This window comes from Myripristis murdjan, chromosome 11 (assembly GCF_902150065.1).
Source record: "Myripristis murdjan chromosome 11, fMyrMur1.1, whole genome shotgun sequence".
NCBI classification, from domain to species: domain Eukaryota; kingdom Metazoa; phylum Chordata; class Actinopteri; order Holocentriformes; family Holocentridae; genus Myripristis; species Myripristis murdjan.
Window position 1 is genome coordinate 28,042,538 of NC_043990.1, and position 23,417 is coordinate 28,065,954.

At 40.0% G+C, this 23,417-nt stretch overlaps 1 protein-coding gene across 4 annotated transcripts in view; it reads right to left on the reverse strand.

Annotated features, from left to right (window-relative positions):
* Positions 1 to 23,417, reverse strand: part of thrb (thyroid hormone receptor beta) — a 102,450-nt gene that overhangs the window by 66,359 nt on the left and 12,674 nt on the right. Inside the window, exon 1 of one of the 4 annotated variants that reach the window (XM_030063368.1) lies at positions 17,711 to 17,729. The exons of the other annotated variants lie outside the window; for them this stretch is intronic. The gene's annotated coding sequence lies outside the window, so the exon portion shown is untranslated. Of the gene's footprint in view, positions 1 to 17,710; positions 17,730 to 23,417 lie in introns of those variants that run through there. 4 annotated transcript variants of the gene reach the window in all.

The window sequence follows — 23,417 nt, forward strand, 5'->3', positions numbered from 1 at the left end:
AGCACAAAACAAAAAAAAAAACAAAAACAAAAAAAAAACACCAGGCTTCCCTGTACATGAACCTGTGTCCACATACGTGGGTAACTGAGTTAGCTGTTGTTTGACAGGCTGACATAATCTAGTGATTTTCTGCTCCTCAAAGCAAGCTTAAAATTGAGTATAACTTGTTACCGCAGCAACAGCTCCGGAAACTCAAACCTGTAAAGTCACAGGTTTAGTCAGAGTTAACTGGATTACCAGCGTGGCTTTTTAAGCTTCCCCGTCCATTAACTCACTTCCAGACATGGCTGCTCCTTTCCTTGGAGAGGAGCCAGCGCTTGAGGAAACTAATATAATTAAACAAGCTTCGAGATGAAAACACCAAGATCCTTAGGTTGTTTGAAAGGTATGGCTTTAGTTTACATTAGGGCTTCATGACACTGGAAAAATTTGACATTGCGATATCTTTTTAAACATATTTTGCGGCAATACATATTGCAATATGACTCATAATCAGAATTTGCATCATTTGGGTACTTTAAAAGTCTGTCCTCTTCTAACAAACAAACGCCACTCCTACTTCCACCACGCTTGGTTCAGCCCTCTGTCACCCCTCCACAAACCACATTGGACTCCTCCATTTCTGGTTTCACTTATGAAACTCTGACACGACATGGACAAGTGGAGAGGCATTTGGGAAAAACATATTTTTCTCAATTTACCTAACAAATGGACTTATGTGTGTCAGTTGTTTTATTTACATGTATCTGCCATTTCTAACAATAACCAAAAGTGCGCCTAATCTGATCAAGTACACCCCTTCACCAGAGCACATAGTGAACTGACTGCTGTGCATGCACGGCCTGTGTGTTACTAGCAACAAACTCTGAAAGAACCCTTGAAAATTAAATTACAATTTAAATTAAGTTCAGACTGACTTTTTTTGTAGATTAGTCATGGAAAATGAGAACCTTGCCAGTGTTCCTTTTGTATCAAGCAGCAAAAAAGTTGCAGCATGACGTGTTTGAGTTAGTTTGCCTTGCTTGACATCATGCACCCTGCAATGAGACTGCTGAACATGCACACATTGCGATGTTGATGCTGAAATGATACATTGTGCAGTTTACATGATGACCACAGCAGATTACCAATATTCATTTGATAAAGAAAAAGATTAGTTGACTAAAACAAAAAGGTACACAGTTTCAATGAAATATGCATATATAATAAAAAACAGTAAATTCAAATTAGCTTGGTTCAATATTAACAAGACTGAAAGAGCTAAAATGATTTAAAATAGCGCATGACTGTTCAGATCAGTGGAAGCAAATGGAGATTGATCATTTACACACTACTAAAAAAATTCATTTAAGTTTCAGAAATGACAGTTCATTCAAGTTAAAACTTCATCATTCAGTTTGGTTGAAATCTGGCATACAGCTGAAATATTAACATTTAAAACAGACCAATATACATATAGTTTGGCTTATTTGCCTTTTTTTTTTTTTTTTTTGCATATTTAATTGTGCATATTTAATTCACACGCAATTTTCTGCCATGATTGCTCCCTCATTTTAGAGGCTTTAGCAGTGACTCACTGCATAGTAAATATATGTTTGTTCCTTTGTTCCTGAATCTTCTTTTACTAAATCAGTAGTAGTAAAGTAAGAAAAAAAAAGCAGCTGTCTCTTTAAACCCCAGTGCCACGGAAGCCTATTATATGTATGCTGATCCTGGTTTCTACTCTCTACTTGTTTTCCCTATTCATTTTAAATGGGGAGCACACAGTAATCTGAGATAACTACCTGAAAAACTGACAAATCAATTCGCCACTTGTTCTGCGGCATTGTAATATCTCAGTAAGATGGACAGAGGTTGAAAGAGTGGCTGAGGCTGCCAGCAGTTAAGGACCCAGCTCCAGCAATAGTTTATTTATCCTGCGGGTTTCACTTTCAGCTCCTGGGGTGAATGTCTGAGTACACACAACTTAATCTATCCCTGTTCTTCTACTGCACAGACATGCCACTGCAATTAAAAGCTCCTTTGCACCAGCTGACTGTTGCAGAAACTTTCACTCTTAGTATACTGGTGGACAAAATCAACCTTTGTCAATAAAAAGTCCTGTTAACATGCCATGGTCCTAGGCAGCCAAAGAACAGCCTCCTTGGCGTAACAGCCAGTTACTTCAGAAAAAATGCTGCTGACACAGGATCTGCCTGGGTTTCCTTTGGTCTGGGGCATATTTAGGACCAGCCACACAAAAGTGATATTATATTTAGGGATAATCAAAGATATTTTTTCCCTACCCACTTCACCCTGGAAGGAGCTGCAGCTGTCTGAATGCACTGTGATCACTCGAGGAAAAGCAAGACATAAAAACTAACAAATCTTTGGAAAGCATGGCTAGCCTCTGTGTGCAAAATGCTACCTTTAGCTGCAGCATCCAGTGATGGGGAATCTAGGCCACATCACAACGGGAAAAACCACAAAGTACGACAAACAGGACAGGCAGGGTCTCTTTTATTTGGTCAGTTGGGACACTCTGCAGTCTAATACCACATATTGTTTTGCCCCCCAATGCCCTGTGTACCCTAAGCATTCTCTCAGCTCCCCGTGCTGTGTGTATCCGTGTGTGTGTCGAGTGTGTACGTGTGTCAATATGCAGCCAACCAGGGCACCGAGTCGAGTTGAAGCCCCGTGCACAGCTGTGAAGCTAGAAGAGGGCCTTTGTGTCCAGACATATTCAAACAAATCTGCGCAGCGTTGGCTATAAGAGAGACATAGACACATTTAGCTGTAGGGGAAGCATTTTGGACTCCTGCAGCTGAGCACCAAGCTCTCTAGTACTGCTGATGCTTAAATAAAAAATACAAATATTACTGCCTTTGTTGGCTTCTTGGTTTTCTCATTAATGCTGGCAGCACTTTTACATCCATTATTTTCCTCTGACCAACTTAAAGACGTGTTCACAGTATCACATGAACAATGGTCACTGGGGTTTTTCCAGAAAATCAGTTATTCTGGAAAATGTTTTTGTTTGTTTGTTTGTTTGTTTGTTTGTCTGTTTTTTTCTTTTTGTTTTTTTTTTGTTTTGTTTTGTTTTTCACTGTGCATTGGTGAACATGATCAGACGCTGATTAATGTGCTTAGATGAATGAAATCTGGAACCATTTAGGGAAAAAAGAAATTGTGAAAAATTTACATCATTTTACAACACTGATTTCTTGTCAGCTTACAGTTATGACTTCATTATAAATATTGGGCTGTGTAACAATGACAGAAATAGTCCAACTATTGGCAAATATTTGGAATCAACTGTATCAAATGTAACAATTTTATATCAACACATATTCTACTGTTTAGCAAATGCTACTGCCCCCAGTGGCAAGTGGCAGAGGCAGCAGGCAGTTGCTATGGTGTTCCTGATGATTGCTAAGGCATTACCAGGCAGTTGCTATGGTGTGTGAGGGTGTTGCTATGTGGTTGCCATGATGTTCTGGGTGGTTGCTAGGGTGGTTCAAGGTGGTTGCTATGGTGTCCCCGATGGTTGCTAAGACATTGTTAGGCAGTTGCTGTGATGTCTAGGGATGTTGCTATGCAGCTGCTATGGTGTTCTGGGTGGTTGGTGAGGTGTTGTTAAGGTGTTCCTGATGGTTGCTATGGTATTTGGGATGGCTGCTAGTAGGCTGCTAGGGTGTTTGGGGTGGCTGCTAGTAGGCTGCTAGGGTGTTTGGGGTGGCTGCTAGTAGGCTGCTAGGGTGTTTGGGGTGGTTGTTAGGCACTTGGTATGGTGTGTGGGGTGATGGGGCAAAAAGTCCTGTTTTAACTGGAATTGTGAAAAACTGCTATGTCGGAATGCTTAGAAAAGTAGTACAACATCTTTCACAATTGAGCCGCACATTCTTAGTGTTTGGTGTATGGGGGTAAAGCCAAAACTGCTGAGTCACACGCCGAAAGTTGGTGGAATAACAATCATACAAGAGAATGCGATGTGTTTGCCTAAAAGCAAGCACATAACTAGAAAATCTCACCACATCACACTCATTCTGACCTCTGGCTTCCAGTTCTAGCCAGATCTGACTTTAAAGTATTTCTACAAACATATAAATCACATGGGCTTGACCAGAATAGTTCAATGCCCTTATGGTCCCTTAAGTACCCCCTCATGCCCTCTGATCACAGGATGCTGGTTTTTGCATGCATGAATTCAGGATCTGAGGCTGGTGATGCTGTCTTTTTACAACTTCCTATTGTGTCTAGTGCTTTTTCTGCAGCATCATTCTGTTCTATGATTGATGTTTGATTAATTAGATCTATGGTGACTGATTTTTGTCAAGTCCTTTGGGACGTAATTGTAATGAAATCCTGTACAAATAAATGAACAGAAAATTACATTCAATTTAATATTGTGTTTAACCATAGAGCTGCTCCCGAAAGTATTCAAGGCCCTACATTTTTTTGCCCATTGTGTTTACCGTATTTCCCCAATTAATCGCCCAGGCGTTTAATACGCAAAATCAACTTGGACCCCAGGTGTTTAAAAGAACCAGGCGGCTATTCGCTGCAGGCCTTTATTTATTTTTGCACAGACCTGCACCAGGCCATTATTGTGATGACAGTTACTGTCCAACATATTTACAGTCGGTCGATTTAAGATTACGGTACACCCTTTTTTCTAATGTTAGCTAGCTCTCTTATTTTGACAGAAAATGGAAGTGCCACACAGTTATTGTGCGGCTAACTGTTTACTTCTGCAAAAATAAGGTGAATAGCCTTATTTTGGGTTTACCTCGATATAATGCAAATAATCGCCCCAGCAGTTATTTGGGTGGGCGTTTAATACGTAAAATGGGTGCAGACCCCAGGCGTTTATAAGAACCAGGCGGCTATTTGCGGCTGGGCGATTAATTGGTGAAATACGGTACTTCCTTTGTCGCTATAATAATGATCACACTCTCAGGTTGTTAACAATGCATACATGTGGCTTTACAGTGCCTTTTGAGCACCACTTCAAATAAAGTATTACTGATTGTGCCACTAAGAACGAAAATGGAAGAATGTCAAACCTCTTTTTCATCTGTAATTGTTAAAACATTATTTATTATGAGGATATTTGGCCATTTTTAAGGTTTCCTTCTAAATCAAATATTCCAAATAATTACCATTAATTACTATCAAAAAATACAAAATATATTTTTGTACAAATTCAAGAGGGAATTGGAGTAACTAAGCCGCCTTCATTGGCCTTATCCACCATGCTCACCTCACAGTCTCACACTGGACGGGTTCTCAGCAGGGAGGAAATCACTGAGAAGAAGAGGATCATATTAAAACAAAATGGCACAATGAGACCATGGGAGAGAGTCAGCTATTTTGGCGCACTATAATGTCAGAGAGGAATGAGTCAGCAAAAGCACAGAGGGCAGACAAGGGAAGCAAAAGAGGGCTTATAGGAGCAGAAATATCAGGAAGGGTGACAGATGGTCAGAGTAAAGGAGAGACAGAGAAGAGAGGGAATGAATTAGTTGGGCGACGTTGCTGCACAAAACAATATCCATAGTCCAGAGGGCCCTTTGAAACAGCAGGGTGATGAAACCTCCTGTGCTTGTTGGCATCGGGACAGGGCAGGGGCCACACGGCTCCGAGCACAACAGCCAAAGCCTTACATAACAGGCCACACTGCTGGAGGCTTCCATTCCAGCGCTCCTTAAAGGTGAAGGCACACTGGCTGCCAGCCTGCAGGACGGTCAGTGGGGCCGCATCGACTGCTCAGCTGGACATCACCACACATTATCTTAAAGGAAAAATCCACCCCGGTACGCTCTGATGTGAGATATGCATTTGTGATGCTCCTCATTTCAGGAGTTTTGCAATTGTTATTTTGTAATTTACTTCATTTTCTTCCGTTTGTGATTCTCTATTTGCCAGAATGCCTGCAGAGACGAGATGGGAACTTGTTGCTTTCAATCAAAAGTGGGTGGATGCAAATACAGCTGGCTAACCAAGTAGCTTATGAACACTGGGGCACGTCTATGACTCCATGCCCCTGACTCAAAAGAAAATGTCTTGCAGCTGCTTTACATTCTGGTCTACTGACAGTGAAGAAGCTGGTATCTTTTCTCCTTCTACAACAGATTTCTCCCTGTATGACTTTTTGATCAGTGATGCAAAATAGCAACTCTAGGAAGACAATTTTGCTGTTTGATTGTGAGGATGGTTGATATTTAAGATCACTCCAACTCTACGGTAACCATGGGTAAAATACACCGTAACGCAGAAAGTCTCAGGGATGCAAGGTGTACCACAAATGACTGTGCGTTTTTAACAATGTCTTAGAGGGTGCATTTTCTCTTGGGATGCAAAGTAGGCTGTATCAGCGGCCAATATCTTATCCTTAAATTTAATTCGTGTTATTGTTCCAGTAATGGAATTTCAGCTGATAATTCAATCTGATTATGACAACAGCTACATTACATTTTAGTCAACAATGAAGATAAATGTTTGGTTGCTGTTGTTCTTTTAATTGACCAGTGTTTTATGGTTGTCATTAACTATTCCTATTTTAAACAACATGTTGGCTGTTGTATAGTGCATGGTGGCTCTTCAGCCATACAAGGTTTTCTCTTGAATTTATATTAACTACATCACTGCTTATGCCTTTCTTATGTTAACTACAACTGGTTTACAAATATTGTATTGACAATGAGAGAATAAACTGATCAATCTAAAAAGTTAGCCTTTCTTGTCCTCCTCCATTTTTGCAAAGACAAGAGTAATGCTATCAGTTATCATATCCTTGTCAGACACAGCAAGCAGGTAATTATTGCTTATCATAAGATTTTTCAGATCTAGAGTCCTTTGACTTTGCATCAGGTCTGCTGGTTGGATTAAAGGTGCTACACACAGCATTTTTATTTTCTCAAAATTACAACATATTTTTCCCATAGACAGTGTTGCCTCCTGCCACAAAGAGGATACTATCTTCGCTCTTCCTAGGCATTACTCAGTTTGTTTTGAAGAGCAAGAAGGATAAGAGCTGAAAGTGGCCAATATGCAATGTAATCGGGTAAGTTTATGTGAGTTTAAAACTATGCAGTTGGAATAATGGAACTGGGATAAAGTTGTGTCTTAACTTAAAGTAAAGTAAAAATGATTCTTGCTTTGCGCCATAAAACAGTCTCCCTTTGTGGTGTAAAATAATACAGCAGATTAAACATGCAATGTGTTGGGGGGCACCCAGTAGCTCACCAGGTAAGAGTGCACCGTGTGTTAAGGCTGAGTCCTGATCACAGCATCCTGGGTTCAAATCTGACCTCAGGCCCTGCTGCATGTCATCCCCCCTCTCTCCCCTGCTTTTCCTGTTTCTCTCTACTGTGACTGTCAAATACAGCAGAAATGCCAAAAATAGTTTTTAAAAAACATGCAGTGTCTTGTTTATTCATTATTATTTTACTCATGACTCTTAATTAATGTGGTGATGAGAAGTGGTGTTAAAATGGTGCATGCAGCATGTTTAATGTCTGAACCACAATTTATCAGCTAATGCCATGCTTTCTTCCAAGGACATTTACCTGGGATCTTTAAAGAAGAATTCCAATCTGAATTTGGGTTATAGCCTGTTGACCAGCAGTTACATATGATGTATCTAAATAGATATTTTAACATTTTCTTGTTTTTCATAATTATCAATGTATAAACATTTGCCTTCCTTTACTTGAATTTAATAATTTGAAATTATCTGCAGTTGCTGACAATTTGGCCCATAGTGAAATATTCTACATGTGACAACATCTGTAAGCCACCATAGACAAGACGACTATTTGTTAGCAGGCACTTGCATCTCAGTTACACTCAAGTACAATAACACAACCGTAAAACAGAAAGGTTTTTGGCAAAATGATTCAAGCAGTGTGCTTACTTTGATGAATTACCTTACTCTGGCAAGTCTGCAAGAGGACAGGAGTTTTTCACACCAGAGAAAAAAGAAAGGAAGCAAATGGCTTCTGCAGAAGGTAGGAAAATGAAGTCTCAATAGTATGCAGACACCACTAAAACTACGTAAATGCCAGCGGTAACTTCAGCACACAAGCTTAAAAAAAGACTAGCATTGTCCCTTAACTCTATAATTCAGCACATGTTGAACCCATAGTGCTTCCTGTAACTGGCTGGATCACATTCTTCCTCCAAATGAACCTCCATGTTGGTTTGGAAAAGAACGCAAAGTCTTGGTCCAGTTGCTGTGCTCACTCCGGCCAAATGAACCCCACTAAGGGGGGAAACCACTCCAGGGCTCAAAATGACAGCTGTAAACCAACTAGGTCTGACTGAAATCACCCAAAATGCCAAACTGACCGCCTGGTCTTTATGCAAGGTGCTGTGCTGCATTAGAGAAGATGATTGTTTTTCCCACAGGAGTGCAAAAGCTCTCAACTTTGGCCAAATCCAGACAACTTTGGCTAAATTTGAACACACAGTCATTGATGCATTTCTTATCTTTTTCGGTCATTACATCACTATCAGATTTCAGTGTTGTTAGAATTTATGTAAGAAGATAAACAACAAACATTAGAATAGGTAAGGCGTCTTCCACCTACAACTCATAGGCTATTTATGGCATTTCCAATGAATTCTACCTGCCAGTTTCTCTTCCTGCCTGTTGGTATTTCAAAGTTCTAACTCCTGTCATTTTATAATCTGTTGCCAGCAGAGACAGGTAAATATGTAGAAGCCAGCATAAGTAGCACCAAGATGGGTGAACAAAAATACAGAGCAGATGTTTAGATGTGCTTCACTGATTTTCTAAAACTTTGCAGTTTAGATGGGAGTCTACAAGCATGGGGCAATTTGTGTACCCCATTAGCGTGTACCCCACTCATTCTCCTCCTCCTACTCCTCCTGTCTCACACGGTGTGGGGGGTATTTTGTCAGGGGAATCATGTGGCTTCTTACCCTAACTGACCCCGTCACTGAGAGTGTACCAGAGCGGCGCAGCCAGGGGCCAAAAAATGAAGATGAAGGCTTTTACAGCCCCTGTCTCTCTTACTCTCTTGTCTCCGTACGTCTGTCTGTCTCTCTCTCTCTCTCTGTCTTTCTCTCTCTCTGAATAATTCAACCCCATCCAAGCCTAAAAGTGTTTCTCAGACTTTCCCTGAAGCACGAAAACACAGCGCAGCTCCACACACTGACTGCCAGGGGGTTCATAAGCTCCTCATACCTAACATAAATCCACTCCAGATTATAACAGGATCACATTAGGCCACACAGCTAGAGGTGCTGCTAAAGGCGCAGGCATACGTACTGTATCTCAGCCCACGCAGGGTCCGCTTCACAGAAACCGTGGACTGAATCATGCAGTTCGGGTTTAAAGAACACAGTTTAACAGACGTGGAATACTACGGAAGCATGAGGTTTTGCTGTGAAAAGACTTTCTATTACGGAAAGATAAACACGAACCCATGTAATTGTCACAATACATAATAGGAGCAGACCTGTCGTGTGTGTGTATTTGCTTCAGTTAACAATAGTACAAACCATTTAAAAGTACACACCAGCCCACGCCCCCACAGGACATATTACTTGAAAGTACTGTCACCCTCAAACTGTATGTCACCAACTCTGAGCAGTGCCATGTATTGGTAGTTTCCTGCATAATGTGTGTGTACATGTGAGCATGTATCTTAATGCTGCACCTTTTTCCAGTGGATCAAATGTTTTGCCCTTCAGTTGGACTCAAAGAGAATAATGTTTTTCTGCCTTTAATGATTCTGTACCTTTTTTCCTTGACAATTTTGAAAAACCACCATTACAAACCATAGGGTCCGATCCAGACTAAATGCACGGAGAAAAAAAAATCCAGGCAGCTCCTGGGGCTGTAATCTCATTTGTTAAAATCTGCTCAGTGCAAATCAAACAGCCAATTGCCTCAATTGCCTCATCGCTACCTCAGTCCAGTCACATCTTGTACACATGCACATGCACGTGCACTACAGCTATGCATGCTCACTTTCCCTGTCCAAACAAACTTAGTTTAGCGTATAGCATAGCTACTAGGGGTGTAACGGTCCTCCACATCCACGCTCCACTTCAGACCTCAATTTTTGAGCTGCATGTTCACTGCATATTTTAATAATACAAGAACATTATCTTTCCATACAAAACATGTTTAATTAATCAAGTGTCATATTACATTCATGTACTACCCTCAGTGGCCACTTTATTAGATAAGCCCGTACAGTCTAATACAATCCATTACAACTCTTCTGCCATCATGTTTCCTTTTCTGATGCCTATAATGCTGAGGTTTCTTTTTGTCACAGTAATAGAGGTGTTCATTCAATTGTCCCCCTTGTGTATATAAATAGGGAGCACAAAAAAATGTATAAAACACCTCTAAATATAATGTAGTCCAGTGCAAGACCTCTGCAAACTACAACCTCAAAAATGCACATATGATTTAGTTTGTTTAATTTATTTATTTATTTATTTAATTTTAAAAAGGTAAAATTTATGGCAGAACTGTTGCATTGAGCTACATTAGATTATACAGGTGTACCTACTAACGTGGCCCCTAAATGTATAAGCTATCCATTAGAATTTGCGTTACAAAGTTAAATAGGTCATAATTCCCTCTCTAATATCTATTTTATACTCCTGCAAAAACAGTTTAAAATTTCTCCTTCAAACAACTGTATTTATTCAAGTTTCATGCCAAAATCTAAATTTTTCAAGGTTACATTTGAACACATAATGACAATAATTTACTTTTGCCCAATTCTCATTTTTACTGAACACAGCTTGAATGCATCATAAAGTAACTCATTTTAACCTCTAACGGTAACAGAAACAGCAAAGGTCACAGCTCAGTGAGACCTGGGTGTTGGGAAATTGCGACCCTGTTTCAACTTGGATCCGGTTATGATCCTCATCCCTGTTCAGTCCTGACTCGGGGCTTGTAGGCCAACTATGGTAAGATGAAGTTTTCTTGTGTTGGTGAGTTTGTGCGTCATCTGCGATGGTGCCTCCGTTTACTCTCTTTAGATAGCACAATATGTTTGCTTCACTTCACAAGAGAACTGCTTGGTCCCGTGGGAACATTTCAGAATCATTATATTTTTCACAGGTCTGGCACCTCAGTCAACATACGGGACAGCCAGAGATTACTAACAGAAACAGCAGAGAGACACTGCTAGTTGAAACACTGGTTATACCAGCTACACAACCCAAAGTTTACACACTTTCTGTCGTGTTCTAGATGAGCCTTCCTCTTCGCGCTCTTTGCTTGTTTTTTCTCCCCTCTATCTCACTACCATAGCTTGCAACTTCCATAGTCAAATAACATGTTTGTGTCACAGGAATTTTTGTCTGTGTGTTCCACTGTGCTCCACTTAAAATCTTCCATCTCAGGGACCACAAGATGGGAGACAGAATTGAGAGTCAACACGGTGGACATTTGTATTACGGTTTCGGTCTGGGGATCAGAACTGTTACACCCCTAATAGCTACAATACTTTAGCTTAGCTTATAGACCTGCAGAGAAGAGAGCCAACTTGCCAAATCCTCGTCCCATTGGCATCGGAGCCACACAAACGAGTGTGCATGAAGGTGGGACATATATAGGGGAGGTACTGAATCTCAGGTGAGAAAGCTGTTTGAGTTTTCAGTCTCATAATGATTAAAAATACCTGTTAAAATAATGACCACTGACTGATGAAATACCAAAACAGTTTGGACTGGAGCAGGGGTCACCAATCATGTGCCATGGAGGGCTGAGAGGCTGCAGGTTTTCATTCCAACCAAGACCTCCACCAGGTGATTTCACTGATTAGCTCCTCCTTTCTGATACAAGGTGAGGTGATCAGTGAAGTCACCTGGTGGAGGTCTTGGTTGGAATGAAAACCTGCAGCCTCTCGGCCCTCCATGGCACATGATTGGTGACCTCTGGCCTGGAGGGAAGTCGTTCAAGGAACTCAGTATAGCTGCTCAATTCCAAAAAAGCCAAAGGAAAACAAACAAACAAACAAACAAAAAAAAACTTTAAATTTATCGATTCAAATTTGTATGACCCTCCCCGGACTCAAATTAAAAACAGTGCACCCTACCTCAGATTAAATAAAAAAGCATGAGCCTTCCCTATTTTCCTCACTGAGACAACAAGCCTCAAAGCACAGGCATTATTGCCTGTAAAAACACTTAAAAGCTAGAAAGGTTTGCCTCTTCAACTCTGCTAGTCTCATCAGTGGCTTTGTCATTACAAATGCATGCTATGCAGCCGAGCTTTGTTCAAATCCCCATTTATTTATATTGTAGCAGAGATCCAGCAGTCTCCGAAGATCCCAAATAAGTGCTGCTGAATTCCAGGGAAAGTGTATAAAATGATACACAAGACATCTAGCTATCTTCTACTTGATGTGATGCTACAACCATAAAACAACGGCATCTTGGCTTTGAATATTTCACATAATAACAGTGTAATGGTGCTTCAATGAAGCTGCAACCAGAAGATACAGGATACAGGATTTGACATTGTGCAGTATGAGGAAAAAAGTTTTTTTCTATCTGTTAATCTAATTAAGGGAAATTTTAAGGAGAACTCAGTTCAGGTGGTTCATGGCAAAATCCAGAAAAAAAATGGGGAAAATTACAACTGATTTCAGAGGATCTAGCACACATGCAGCCACACCTGTGCAACAAGGAATGGAAGGAGACAACAACTTACCTGTAGTGATGTCAGTTTTCAGGTGTCAGGATCCAGGCACATAAAAGAGAAACAGAGGGGACTCTGTCAGTTTTAAATTTCAAGACTATTGCACTGTGTAACTTATTACATGCTATATCACCAATGCATAAACTTGTGTTAAATGCATTACTGCATATGCAGAAACTTTAGTCAAACCTCAGACTTCAGTTAGGCTACTTATTTCTGAGGATGGTGAACTACGATAAAATAGGTCATACTTTAAATTTAGAGATCCAGTTGAAGTGGTCTGAAAGTGAAAGTGCACCAGTTCTATCTAAATGAAGTTTTACAGGCCCTTGATGGCCTCCAATCACTGCTGAGATCTTTTTGCACTCAGAACTCCGAAATGTATTAAAACACAACCACATGGTGAAAAGCTGATACGTCTGGTGATGCTGATGATGACTTCTTCTTGCTCAATTAGGGCGGTAAGTGGGAAGTGTCTGTATAAAATAACACAGCATATCGTCGTATAGTGTAACATATTTTGTTTGTGTCAAATATAGATCAAACTGAGCGTGCTGTCTGGATTGAAAGCAGATGAAATGATGATTGTAAAACAAATGAGAACGTGCCTAAATAGCCCATGTTACCAACTTAAATATGACCCCACTGAACTGGATTCTCCTTTTTTTTTTTTTTTTTTTTTTTTTACTACCAGGTCACTGGCTTCTCTGGGGAGTCCTTTGCAACCTGAATAAATTAACCTGATGTATTACAACTATTATTATTACAAAGTTATCCAAAAAAACTGTAAAAACAGAAAAAAATACAAGGAAATTGGCATAAAAATGGCATAAAATTACAAAAAATTTAAAAAAAAACAGAAAACAAACACAATATTACCAAAATATTCCAAGAAAATAAATGATACAATACAAGAAAATAACCAGAAAATTAGGAAAACAACTAAAGAAGTCAAGTATTTTTCAAACCCGTCCACACGTGAGAGAAGGTGAAAATACACAATTAATGGAAACAGAATACAATAACCCAAGTTGCCAGATAAATGATCAAGATAAAGCTTTCTGGCAGAGCTTCCTGATCAGACTGAAAGACTGGTTAAATATTCTAACCTCTATAACGATGATAACAGCTCCTGCACCGTTATCAGAATATCGTCAGACAGTGAACTCTCTGGAGGCTAAAAGGAGGTATGTCCAGCACATCGTATGCAAAGCAGGGGAAAGAAATAATGCAAATTATAGGAGAACATGAATGAGGACACCTTCAAACAAATGTGGCAACATTAATGACAGCTATCCTGATTAGAGGGAGGAAAGAAACTGACAGGAAAAACCAGTAACAATGTGGGAAGCTGGACTAAAGTCCTGTTCACATGGGACTAACACTGCCTGGGGAAGATCTGCTATAACTGCAAAGACTGTCTGTGATTTCAATCCAGTACATGTCTGCCATGCCTGTAATTTGTACAGTAAAGATGCCAGCATGAATTACCTCTGATATTTTGGTGAAGACAGATGTCCCCTGACAATAACAATAATCCTGCCGATCAAGCTTTTGATAATTTGAGATGTAATTTGTTTTTAGCGCATCATTTATTTTCCAACTTCTTTGAGACGCATCATTTCTCTCTTCCTCCTGTCATGAAAAATGAAGACAGCTGTGGTCTAATCTATAGAAGAAGCTAGTTCTATAGAGGCAGATCTCAAATGCATTTTCAGTCTAAATCTCATGTTTTGCTTTGCTAAATAAAGAGAAATACAAATGACAACAGAATCTTGAGGTTAGCTTATTTTTGTAAATTTCATGAACCTGTGTGAATGGGTTTCACGAGGCTAAAAAATTATTAATTACTTAGTCTGTTGAAACCTAAACAAATTCAGTTGATTTCTTTTAAAAACACGGGTGAAAAATGTTTCATAAATTAGAAAAAAAAAAAGTTACTGGAGCATTAATGAAAAAAAAGCAAGAAATGACCTGAAAGCAAAAATTTATTTTTTAAAATGTCAAATCCTATTTTTAAAAAACAATTCAGTGATGTCACATTTTTGTGTACTGGAACCTGAGATTCACTTGTACTGACTTGATGGAAAAAAAAGATGAGCAAATTAGCAAAAGATTACCCAAAAATGAGATAGAAATTAGTAAAAAAGTTACTTGAAAATGACCAGAAAATCACCACCAAAAAAATTCAAAAAATTGTATTTTTTTTTTTTTTTTTTTTTTTTACAAAAAACTATTTATTGTTATTAGAAATATATATTTAAAATTTGGATGGAGACCATTTTATTAGGAAATGTGCAAAAATAAATAAATAAATAAACATTCACCACAGAAATTAGTAAAACATTGTGCCAAAACACACAAAAAAGGAGATTTAAATTTATATTATTGTTATAAACAGGTATAATAATTATTATAAATATGTAGATATGAAATTGCAAAAAAAGAAACATAAAAACATAAAATAAACAGAAATAAAGTGAATTTTGTTAAAAAGGTTAAATAACACCTCAAAGAGGTACGTCCTGTGTAAATATGACCTTAGAGAAAATGTGAAAATGACAGCATTATACAGGGATGGCATGATCTCACTAGTGGATCACATCACATGTTTCAGCAAAGTTTAAACTGTGTACAAGTTGAGAAGGACAAACAACAGATGAGGACAGAAAAGGTCAACTTGGTGTGAAAGAAGAATCTAGATGATCCTGGAAAATCTGTCAGCCAACACCCCATGCGGCATGTTTATATATTGATTTAACAAAATTTTGGCTGCCACTATTGTTTTCTTTTTTTCTGGGACCTGCTGCACAGTTTGCTCTCTTCAGTGAACTTTTAATTTGTATGCTGCACAGTGACCTTGTGATCAACACCACTGTTTCTTTCCAATCCACAGGGGGTTCCCTCTCAGAAAAATGTCAAAGGACAGTCCAGAGCTTTTCAACAAAATACAGCATGCACTAGTCCCAGTCTGTTTTACCCAAATGCCAATTAAAAGCAGTCAACTCTGGAAGCTAGATGTAGCTTACTGCACTGTTGAACTTTCAAATAAGACTCCGAGACAAGCACATTCAGTACAAACAAAAATGTTTCTTACAGCTGTCTCGCTTCATTGCAGATGCTTTGGCATTGTTATGAGGCATCCCATTTATTACTTTTCTCTTACTTACAAGGTGATATTGTCCACATGTACAAAAAAAACTCTCTAAAGTTTTCATGCTGAAAATGTTAGTGGATTACCAGCGAGTTATAAGTTTGTGTTGCAAGTCTCTTCTCTATACATTTGAACATTGAGAGTCAAACGCAGAGCTTCAGTGTCATTCCAGTTTCAGAACACTAATTCAATTTTTGCGTCAAGACAAGAAATTGACACATAATATGCTTTATTAGAGGCTTTTAAATATGGGATGCACCTGATTTAAGTATACAGCCAATTGCACCACAAGCAAACAAATCTGGTCTTACTGCCATCAGAAAAATAATCCTTCTTTGCCAAAGTCAAACATTTTTGTATTTTAAAACGAAACAATTTCTGAGTCAGAAGAACAGGCTTAGGTGTTTATAGTCGCAGTGAAAAGGTAGAGAGCACAATGCAAAATCTACTTAATATGCTGCAGTCTCAGATTCAATCAAACATCTTGTGCGGCAGCAGCACCAAAGCCTGCCCTCTAAAGACCACAACCATGTTTTCTTCACAGCCATGTCCTACACATCAGGCTGTATCATATGATTGCCTTGATGCCTGCAAATCTAATTAGCTTAATGTGTCTTCTCTGAAAATCGCACTCTAATGAAACAAAACCGTTTTATTCTTTCTCTGAAAACCCCTCAACAATTTGACAGCTAAACAGTCAGGCTGTCTCCTCAGAACAAGACAATCTCATATGTCAAACGTGGTGGTGTCAAAGTTTAGGTGCTACCTTGCTCCCCAGCTCTGCTATTCTAAACACACACAAACAGACATACACAATAGATAGATAGATAGACAGATAGACAGATACATATATACGTAGATACATGGATACATGGATACATACTGAAAAATAACTGCATTAATCCACTCAAAGTGTTAAATAAACAAAGTTTGGGTTTGATGATGTGTAGCAGAATTTTTTCAGCCCAAAATGATGTAAAAAATGTCGACCTTAACCTTAAGGGTCGTGGGGAGGAACTACAATGCACAGACAAACACCAAGGGAATGTTGACAACAGTTTTGCTTAGATTACTGTTTAAAGCTGCATTTTTCCTGTTATCAACATCCAGAAAGTTCTGGTATCTTGTGCACTTCCTGTATCACTCTGCCCCAGAGGAGCAGCAGCCACCACAGAGACAGCAGTAGATTGCTTAAGTTTTTTATTGTTTGTTTTCTTCACTGAACACGTGCACATGTTGGAGGACAAGAATAACAACTTTTTCTGGAGTACTAAAAGAGAGCTGACCTTTCAGGCTCCTGCCAGCCACTGCAGTAACTGAGGACCAGCACAGAGCGCTTAGACCAAACATGAACACTGTTGTACCGTTAATAATTCCCTTTATTAAAATTATTATAACTGTAAACGGTTGACATTTTTTACATCATTTTGGGCTGCAAAAATTCTGTTAAACATCATCAAACCCAAACTTTGTTTATTTAACACTTTAAGTGGATTAATGCAGTTATTTTTCAGAATGTTAGCTGGGGGGAAGTCCACCTCAATGGCAGGAGGCTAACAGTTAGCATGTGGAGCATCCAGCCAGTATCCAGCACTCAGTAACAATGAGAGCAAGATAGAGCCGCTACTGTCCTACAGAACAGCTGGGGGGGAAGCGACAAAATATCACATTTTTCAAAATGGGTGAATTTTCCCTTGAGAAGTGCAGCAGACTCCAACATAACCAAGGTTTAACCACTGCAGTCTGCCTGTGTCCCATATCAATAATGATAGATGGTAGATGAATCCCAAGCTCCCAATTATAGAAACTAATAAGTGACACTTAAACATTTCATCACTGAAAACATCACTGAAAAGGCCAAATGGACAGCCTACCTCAACTACATGAACTCCAATTGAGCCTATAAAAACAACATCTGGGCTGTACATTAGAAAACAGGTTGTCATCCACTGGAAGTATCTTCTGAATTGCACCAGCTACTAGATCTACAATACAGTCGTGACAAGCAGTGCACACACACATACACACAACGCACACAGCCAACAAAAGGGAACAAAAAAGAAGAAGTGGCACAGGAAGGACAAAAAGCAAAGTGACAGGAGTGAGTCAATAACACCTCATGGCAACAAATTATGAATGCCAAGAAAAACTGGCCATCCTGTGTTCTGCACTCTTCAGCACACACCACAGAGAGCTGACACAACACAACAAAAGAGGGAGAAAGAAAATAACACAAACACTACTACACTTCAGTATCATCCAGAGCACAATCTGCCAGCTTCTGTTTTGCCTAGCTATTGTGTTTCACTTCCTTCTGTCAAAAAGGAAACTCTGCTGTCTGGCTACGTGGTGCAATGACAGAAAGATGAGAGCAGGTTGAACAAAAACATAAATCCACACCTATATACAGGGAGAGACCAATCTAATAACATGTCTCTGTTTTTTTTTTGTTTTTTTTAACATTTACAGTTTTGACATTTAGCTCAGACCCTTATCCGGATCAATGGGTAGGAGGATTGGTAATTTGCTCAAGGACAATGCAGCAGGACAAATACTGGCCTGCCGCAGTCTCTACAATTATCTAGAATTGTTACAGAATTCTACAATAGTGGCTGGCAAGACCACCAGGCAAGCTTTAACTTACAATACTGCAGGGTTCTCTGGGATAAAAAGACTGCAGACTGTAGGCCTGACTGACTTCCACCCCCTGACGTCTGCGTGATGCTCTCCATTAACACAGAATGCCTGCCTCATTTGTGCTTCACAGGATGACAGGGTATTCCAGTATTATCACATCACAGGGTATTTAAAAGCATTCAAAGTATCATATTAAATACAACAATGTCTTTCGTGCTTAGTTTTCTATTAAAATATCATATTATGTTCTATGATCTTCACTAACTTTTGTAAATAGAAGAGTTTCTAATTACAGCATTATTCCCTCAGGTGAGTGTCCACCAGGGGTGTAAGTATGGTCTGAAAGGTGGTAGGGCACAATTACCCATTACTAGTTTTCTGCAGTTTTATTCATTGAGCATGTTTACATGCACACCATAGTCCTGCTTTAACCGTAATATTCGCAATATTCTGGTTGCGCATGTGTCATGTAAACAGGCACCGAACCCGATTAAGGTCATATTCCGGTTGGAGAGAATTCCGAATAAGACCCCTGGCATATGCCTGTTCCAACCGGAATACTAAGGCATGTAAACACCTTAGTCGGAAAATGCCCCGAACCGGAATATTCAGTCACGACTGTGCATGCTCGATTCGCAAGGAATTCTGGGGCGTCTTTGTTGCTATGGTTACTGCAAGCGGGGAAAACCATAGACATAATATACAAATATTACGTCTATGGGGAAAACGACATGGCGCACACTACAGCATGGCGAGAAGCAGCAAGAGCCAGGAGACTGCAGTCTGCCTTCAGCTAATGAAAGACTTAAATATCATGGAGTATATCGATGGGAGAAAAAACAGAAATAGCGACAAAAGAAGAAGAAGACTTCTTCTTCTGTATTTCCGGCAGACCGGATGCCTATACGCTTACTGCTGCCCTACACGGCCGACTGTCGCATTACGTAAGAGAGTGGTATACGCCGAAACACAGGAATATGCCAAGTAACATGTGACCTTAACCGGAATATTGACCCGAACAGGAATATGGTGTGCATGCAAACATAGTCAGTGTAAACCAACTAGCTAGCTTATGATGCGAGAGGACAACATTCTAAATTTACAATGCACACACTTCAGAATGAGGTGAGTTTGCATATTGCAAAACTGAACAAGTGAGCCCAACTTCAAACACAGTTGACAAAATGCTATGTTGCATTATTATTTCAACCATGGCTGTGAAAACTATGCCCACTGATGTTAATGCAATTTTTGGATTAATCATGAAGACCATAATGTACTTTCTAATGCAAGCTTTACTTATAAAATCTTTTAGACAAACATGAAAATATGATCGTGAAATGCAGAATGCCTTTCATTGAGACCACACTGCACAAAAAAAAAAAAAAAAAAAAAACACTTGAATGCATGTGCCACAAGGACTGCCAGTTTCTCCACAGCTTGAGCCAGCCAAGTTTTTAAAAGGTACACTACAACAAATTGGACCTTTTCTATTTGGTTGTGTTCATCTAATGAGGCGACATAAAGCGCAATGGCATGAATACATGACTTGTGCGTCAGTCTGATGAAGCACAGCAATGGTTATGTGGTGTCCCATGCAACAAAAAAAAAAGACTTCAGGAAACCCAATCATCCATCAAGCATTCACTACTGTTGAGTCAAAGTGGTTTACTGTATGTTTGCTATGTGAGCAGTTGTTTCTGACAGCTGCAAGCGGATTCAGCCAGCCAAACGTCATAAACCCTGCTGGTATGTCAGGAGTTAAGAGGAATTCTGGCTCATCGTCAGTAGCACAGTTTCCACTAAGCTCATAGAAGCATGATTTACCAAGATACCGCACTCAGATATCTCAAAGCAAAATGTATGATATATAATTCTCTAGCCATTTTGCTGACAAGCAAATGATTTGTCATATGGGGTACACAAGGCGTCTGAAAAAGCCCGCAATCATGGGGATAAGAAAGGCTTGTGTATTTTTCTTGTTGCATTTTCCCCTCCACACACACAGTAGTTGTGAGTACGGCAAAGAGGTCCGATGCACCGGAGCTTTCGCTCTGTGAATTCAGGTGAGTGCTCACATCCCACTTTTGGCAAGCAGCTTTAATACTTGTTTGGTAGGAGCTGTCCCCATAACTCCAGATTTGTGGAGTACAAATTCTCAAAGACAAAAACATATGTTATGATCATTTTCAGTGAGTGCTGTCCCTAGTAAGCTCTGTTTGGCCCTGTGATGACCGGCTTTGGCCAAAGAAACTGACAGAGAATGATGAACAGCAAAAACCTGGCTATTAGAGGAGCACGGGGATTGTATCATGAACCAGAACATTTGGACAGATTTTGAATTTTGTCTGACCTCACACTGCCTCCGCCCATTCACTGCACTGAGGAAAACAAAACAAAGGTTAATCAATCAGTGCTTTGTTCCAACTTGCATATTAAAGAGACAGCAACATTTGCCTTGTGTCTTAGTTTGGTCATATTTAAAAAGCCCATTCTCCTTTTACATCCAACTGTGAGTGATCATGACAAATCTCTCCAATCATCAGAGTGATCAGCTGTGGGAAGACAGGATCATGACCACAGTCTGGATAAAGAAAGGCAGATGCTCCAAGACAGAGATACTTGTTGCCAAGCCACAGTTTTATCCTTGATCAGAAAGAAACAGAAGGCGTCAGATACACTCCTGCCATACAAGCACACATTTCTCAGTTGCCAAGGCGCACAAGGGTAAAAGCTTGCTTAATCTTGATTTTCAGTGTGAATACAAACCATTAAAGAGAGGCCTCAAGATCCTTCTGATTTGGGGGGTTTTCAGCAGGAGGTGTCAGAAAAGTCACCACAGTAATAACTAGGGATGGGATTTGATAAGGTTTTAGTGATTCCAATTCAATCATCGAATCTGTTGTTGTGTTCTGTCATTGTGTTGTTAAGCCGTGTTCACACCGGACGCGATGAACGCGATGAAATCGCGCGTAACACCCGAAACGTGTCGCGTGACCATGGAATCATTTATTTCCTCAATCGCGTCTATCGCGCGATGGACGCGTTGATGCGAACCCGCCCTCCTCTCTCCCTCCTTCCTCTCCCTGATGTAGGTGTCCCGCAGACTTTTCCATCTGTGGCGACACACATCCACTCGCACACACGAAGCGAGACAGATATGCCGGGTTAACGTTACCGCTAGCATGGTTAATAGTAAATTACATCCAATAGCTGCATTAGCAACGGACACATATTCGCAAAATTTACCGGCACAGGGCAGCCCGGCAGCCGGCACACGGCAGCCTGGCAGCCCGGTAGCCCGCACACGGCAACAATAATATTGTCCTCCATTTTTCGATTTCCTTTGGCAGTTCTTGACATAGGTGACGTAGGGAGAATATCAACACTGATTGGCGATAAAGCATCAACGCGACGCGATGAAGCGTCATCGCGACGCGATAAAGCGTCAACGTATCGCGCGAAACGCGCCGCCCGACCCAAAATCGCGCGTCATCGCGTCTTTGCATTGACTTTGAATGTAAACTTGACGCGCGAATTTGCGTTATCGCGTCCGGTGTGAACACACCTTTATAATACCACCACTCCTGTCCATCCAAATGACTTTTACACAACTACATTTGAGTGTTCAAATTATTGAAATATTTATTAAACAACGGTACAAAACTGTACAAAACAAATAGTCATTTTTTCTCAATCTTAGAAGAATCAGATGCAAGTAGCATCTGACTGGAGAAGTTCTGATACTACCTGGTACTGGGTTATTTCAGTCAATAGCTTAAAACATACTGAGTACCGATACCCAGCCCTATAGTGTATACAGTATGTATAAATAAATAAATTTTAAATAACCTTTAACAAACCTAAAGCATAAGTAAAGAAAATCTCTTCTCCCCTTGACCTCAAAACAAAACTGACAATGTAGAATTTAAAATCCAATAACACTTCAACATGTTACTAGGCAATGCTCCTTCCTTTTTAAAAGGGTTAATGAGCTGAGCTGCCAAAAATAAAACCAGCACAGCAGTGACAAATACAGCCAAGTCAGGAACTTTAATGTAGAAAAATAACACTTTAACATGTTGCTAGGCCGTGCTAGCTTTGGCCGAGCTAGCTTTAGCCGCACTCTTGTTGCTGCTTGGTTGAGATTCATTAGCGTTAGCGTTACTTGGGAGCATATTGAAAATGGGACATTCTTGCAAAGTAATTGCCTGCTGTGTGGACAAATGTTTCTGCATGCTGCTAGCATTTCCTCCCTTTGTTGAAATAGAAGTTTCACAAGCGCTGCAAGTGGCTCTGTTGTCGTCTTTCTGCGTGAAGTATACTTTAAAGTAAACCTTTGAACGTCTCTGCCTCGATGCTGACTCTATAGCAACGCATGACGTCATAGCGCATGCGCAGCGGACTCGATAGTGGAATCGTTAAGCACTTCAGCAAACGAATCCAAGGATTCGGACCACTGAGGACCAGTTCTTAACAAGAACCGGTTCTTGAATCCCATCCCTAGTAAAAACTGGCTTGTGGCGGGTATGCTTTCATAGCGACGTGGCGTTCTGATCCTTCAGTGTTGGCCCTTCCTGTCATTGTGAAGCAGAACTCACCAAGCCTTGGACTGTTCACCCACTAACAGGGAATGTGTGCTGGGTTTAGACCGTCGTGAGACAGATTAGTTTCACCCTATTGATGATGTCTTGTCGTAACAGAAATGCAACTCTGTGTGCAGCTGTGTTTTGACCTTGTGACATTTTCTGCACAAATAAACTCTGCCAGCTCCAGTCAAACAAAAACCAATAGCCATGAAATCGTGTTTCATAAAAAATTTAAAAATAACATAAGAAATACAAGTAAATATTAATTCTTCTGAGGTTTGTCTGTACTGCATCCAAATCCCCGGCCTCGGAGTTAGACACATCCATCTCATCTCTGGAAGGGAACCAGACTGAC